This window comes from Heterodontus francisci, chromosome 27 (assembly GCF_036365525.1).
Source record: "Heterodontus francisci isolate sHetFra1 chromosome 27, sHetFra1.hap1, whole genome shotgun sequence".
Classification (NCBI taxonomy): domain Eukaryota; kingdom Metazoa; phylum Chordata; class Chondrichthyes; order Heterodontiformes; family Heterodontidae; genus Heterodontus; species Heterodontus francisci.
In genome coordinates this window covers 18364621-18370150 of record NC_090397.1, presented here as the reverse complement: position 1 = coordinate 18370150, position 5530 = coordinate 18364621, and positions in this window count along the sequence as shown.

Below are 5530 nucleotides of genomic sequence, written 5' to 3'. Positions count from 1 at the left end.
AAGGGAGTTGGACAGTTGGCAATTAATGTTTAGTGTGGTCAGATTTCTGATCATTCAAAAGGAGGAATGTGCTGTTTCACAGAGGGAGAAAAGTAAGCCTGTGAGTATTTCAGGTAAAGACTGTGTTATAAGGCTTTATGGATATATTTGGAAAAGATTTTAGAGATGGCATTATTTGACCAGTTTCTGTAGTTCAATAAATTAATGTGGCATGGGCAACAAATTGAACTTGAATTTCTGAAGTTGCAAACTGGTAAAGGAATGATTTGTTAGTACAAAGTGTTACAACCTGTTGAAGTGATCTCAAGCTCCCCTCTTGGCCCTTTTCTAGTTTGGCCATAACAGGGTTTAAACTTTTTAAAGTATTTTTAGCCTCACTGTTCTCCAATTGTAATCAGATAGGTTTCCTTCTGTTTAAACAAGAAAGGTGTACATTTATTAGCCTTAACACTACCTCAGTTGAAATTACTAAAAATATACTATATGACCACACTAGCATGCATACACAAAATACACACACAAAATAGATACAGAAGAAAAGTAGTATTAAGAATGGGGGGTGGATTGGAGTAGTAAATGGAATTCAGTTACTGTCGTTGGTTTGGATGTCAAAACTTTGATTGGAGTTAAGTCTTGCAGTTCTCGCTGTGGCCCAGTGCACACTTTCAAAGTTGTTTCACTGGTACCAGAAAGCTGAAACAGCGTTCTGTCTTGAGGCTTAAGTTGCTTCCATAGATGGAAGAAGAGAGAGGGGCGTTTTCTTCCTGAAGTACAATTGGAGTCTGCCCCAAACCTTTGAGAGGCACAATTCAATCATTTTGCAGGTTGGCCAGCAGGTTAGTCATGTCACCAGTTTGGTTTGAAACAGCATCTCCTGAGAGGGTTGTTGATTCTTCAAAGCTTACTAGACACACTTGGTCGGGGGTGGGGGGTGGCGGTTGGTGTTGTTTGATGGAGTGCTGGCTGTTACATGGACAAGGTGTAGATCACAGTTGCCCAGCCCACTCTTACTAATTGAATCAGGGAGCACTTCCATTGTGTCTCTATTCAACTGTCTCAGAATGACACTGTGTAGCCATGTTTTCAGCTGTTCAGCTGTGGTCTTTTTAAAGAAGTTATGTTCAATGTCCACTAAAAGTTCAAATTGTGGTCCCGTTGTGACCAGGTGAGAAAGAGGTCTAGGGTTCCCTCTCCACCTTCACCCACTCTTCCTGTAATATATATACTCACTTTTTTTTAATCTCCCCTTTAGTGAATCCTTGTTCACTGCTTTCTAATTGGATAGCAAAGAAACCAGCCTAAGAAGTTTTTTTAGGTTTAAAGAAAGGTTGAACTTTATGAAACTTAAACTCTAATTTGATTAACACCTACAGATATGCAACTTGCCTATGCTAGCATGCATATGCAATACACATATGCAGGTAGAGCAGAATAAAGTGGAAAAGTTTGAGGCAATATCTAAAGATAGTTTGGGTTACTGTTCAAGCTTGCTGTAGAGTCCTTGATTGTAGGTAGGTCTTGCTTTTTGTTGGGACCCAATATACTGCGTAAACCTTGTTCAATTTCGGATACTTTTCTCTTGCAGTTCATGTCTTCAGTGGATTTGGGTCTCTGTACATTTCAAAAAAACTCAGGTTTCCAGCAAGTTAGTCCTTTGACTAGCTGGTTTGATGACATCTGTTTTTCGATTTGGCCATCTTAGCAATGATCTGAGAATGTGAGCTTCCTCACCTTCAATGTCTGGTGCTCAAAGGCCATTGTGGGTTGAACGGACCAGGGAATTGTTCTTTGTCTCCACAAGCACTGTTAGGATGCAAATGTTTTTTCCAGTCACGGCAGTTCTATTTATCAAGTCATTTCCTCACTCCAGCAACAGCTTAAAATCAGTGTTCATATGTCAAAATTAACATGCCTCATTCTTGACATGGAGGTCTGCATGACAGTGCCATATGATGAAATTGATGTGGTTTCATCACAAAAGGAATAGTCATGTTAATGTCTTTAATGACAAATAGATGCAATATTTTTTTTAAATTCTGACCTAGTCAGCTAAGCAGAGTCATGCCTGGTTAAGACTTAGATGGCAGACTGCCTGTGCATACCAGGTGCAGTAGGCTTTTGCTGCCAATAGAGGCTGTGTACAGCTCTGCACATTCACACTGCTGTTTAATCAACCAACCTTTTTACTGCTTACTCCTGCACATCCAGACATACTCTCACCTTTTCTGATCATTTCTTTGTGTAGCAAAAGAACATGCAGAAAAGGAAGGAGGTAAAGACAGTAGGAAAAAAAAAAGGTAGAAGAAAATAAGCTAAAAGACACCAAGCAGGAAGCCTTTAAGAGAACCAAAGCAGCCTGTCAGCTATTAACATTACTATGACAGTACCCCATCCTGTTTGATGTCAGTAACTAAACAGGGACTGGCCTGGTTTGTACCCCCCACCCATGGAGATAAGTGAGAAGAATCAGAGCTCCAATGAATGGTTTGTCTCTCCAGCGGTCATTAATGAGCTAGTCTAGCTGGTTAATCAATTGTGCCCTGGAGTGCTACAAATCTGCCCATCAGGCAATACATCCCCAAATCTGCCAGACAGCATTGATTTGACTTCAATTGCCTATTGCCTATTCCCATATGTCATCTTGGAGGCTGTCCAACCCTGAAAAGAACCCTGCTTCGGTCAGAGTGCCCCACCATTGCCCTCCCAAGGGGGATAATCACCAGTTGATCATTTGACAGCCAGGATGGAGAGCAGAAACCTGAATTTCTCACATGTGGCATTGGATAGCAGGACAATTCAACTTAACACAAAATATTCATCGTGCTTTTGTTAAGCAATGTTTTTTGGAATTATTCTTCAGACCAAAGCAGAATAGGGAGGGCAATTATTTGGGATGCTTTTCATCAAAATGTGTCTTTGAATGCAATTTGTCCTCCAAATACATTCTTGCCACCATTCTTCTTGGATTCTAATTCAAATTTGCAGGAGTCAGACATTTATCACATTTTGCAAAACCTATGCTGCAGAATCCCTTCATGAAACATAACCGAGTAGGCTGTGGAAAATGCTGTTAAGAAATGCAAGAACACCAAATGACATTGGACATGGTATAAAACTCCTGGATAAAGACCGTTTTTCCTTCACCTCCTCTACCCCCCCCCCCACCCCCCCCCCCCCAATCGTGATGAAGTTTAATTTCCTTGAGTGTTATTCTCAGACCCACAAGTGGAAATTACAGAGATGCAGACATTCATTTAGCATAATTAGCAGCACCAAGATACAAGAACAAAAGAAATAGGAGCAGGAGTAGGCCATATGACCCCTTGAGCCTGCTCCACCATTCAATAAAATCATGGCTGAACTTCTAAATCAACTCTACTTTCCTGCCTTATTGATTCCCTTAGAATCTACCAGTTATTCTTGAACATATTCAACAACTGAGCATCCACAGCTCTCAGGTAGAGAATTCTTAAGATTCACGACCCTTTAAATGAATGAAGTTCTCCTCATCTCAGTCCTAAATGCCTCACCCCTTATCGAGACTCTGACCCCAGTTCTACACACTCCAGCTAGGGGAAAAACAGCCTTTCAACATCTACCCTATCAAGCCTTCTAAGAGTTTTATACATCTCAATGAAACCACCTCTCATTCATCTAAACACCAGAGAATATAGGCTCATTCTACGCAATCTCTCCTCATAAGAATCAATTTAGTGAACCTTTATCGTACCCCCTCGAAGGAAAGTATATCCTTCCTTAGGTAAGGAGACCAAAACTGTATACAGAACTCCAGGTGTGGAGTTGCCAAAGCTCTAAGTAATTGCAGTAAGACTTCCTTACTTGTATAGTGCAAACCCCTTGCAATAAAGGCTAGTATGTCATTTGCCTTCCAAATTCCTTGCTGTACCTGCTTGTTAACTTTGTGATTCATGCACAAAAGGACACCCAAATCACCGAGTCCCAACATTGGAGTGTCTCACTTTTTAAAACAAAAAATTCCACTTATGCATTCTTCCTATGAATGTGGATAATTTCACTATTCCCCACCTTCTTGCCCACTCACTTAACTGGTCTATATCCCTTTGCAAACTGTCTCCTCCTCACAGCTTACTGAGTGATCTAACTTTGTATTGTCTTAAAACTTGGAAATATTACACTAACAAGCAAAATACTACAGATGCTGGAAATCTGAAAAAACGAAGTGCTGGAAATACTCAGCAGGTCAGGCAGCATTTGTGGAGAGAAGCAGAGTTAATGTTTCAGGTCTGTGACTTTTCATCAGAACTGGCCAGTTAACTTTGTTTCTCTCTCCACAGATGCTGCCTGACCTGCTGAGTATTTCCAGCACTTTGTAATATTTTTGATAAATCTGAAATAAAAACATTTGGTCACCTCATCTAAGTCATTGATATAGATTGTAAACAGCTGAGGCCCAATCACTGATCCTTGCGGCAATCCACTGGTGTGGCAGAGAAAACGACCTGTTTATTCCTACTCCATGTTTTGTGTCTTTTAACACATCCTCAATCTATGCTAATCTATTACCTGCAATCTTGTGTGACATCTTACAGATCCAAATATACTATATCCACTGGTTCCTCCTTATCTTTACTAGTTACATCCTCAAAAAACCTAATACATTTGTCAAACTCAATTTCTCTTGCATAAAACGGTGTTGACGTTGCCTGATCATATTGCGATTTTCTAAGTGTTCTGTCTGAATAGAAAAATGCTAAAAGCTACTATTGCTGTCAGGCTAACTGACCTACAAATTCTGTGTTTTCTCTCTCCCTCCTTTCTTTAACGGCAGGGTTATATTTGCTATCTTCCAACCCATGCGGACAATTCTGGAATCTAGAGAATTCTAGATCAAAACCAATGCATCTACCATCTCTGCAGCCTAGGATGTAGGCCATCAAATCCAGGGAATTTGTCAGCTTTTAGTCTATTAACTTCTCCAGTATGTTTTTTTTTAAAAACAAATATTACTTTAAGTTCTTACTCACATTAGATCCTTGTTTCTCCAATTTGTATTTTGTGAAGACAGATACAAAATATTTAACATCTGCCATTTCCTTATTTCCCATTATAATTTATCCAGTGCCACTTGAATTTCTGATAGGATGCTTTGCCTACTGAGAACTTGGAGAACAAAGGCAGAAAATGAACTGTTAAATACAAACATCAGCAATGCTGCTTGTTCTACAAGTTGTACAGTATTTGCTTCACTCAATTTAACTCCACTTCAAATTAAGGCCAGATGACTGGAGTACTGGAAATTAATGGAGAGCAGCATCGATGGAACTGGTGAAGCTACAACTCAAGATATAAATGGCCTGAACTAGTTTGACAGCAGCCGCAAAAAAAAGTGCAGTCTTTATTGAAATGAGAGCTAAAAAATTCCAACTGTTGTTGCTCCTACCTTAACTTTGTGCCAAGCATAGCATTACAGCAGTGAGCACCAACCCCAAATTGCAGCAAGGAGCTTTTCCTAATGCCACTTGTCATTCTGACCTCAGGTATGGAAATC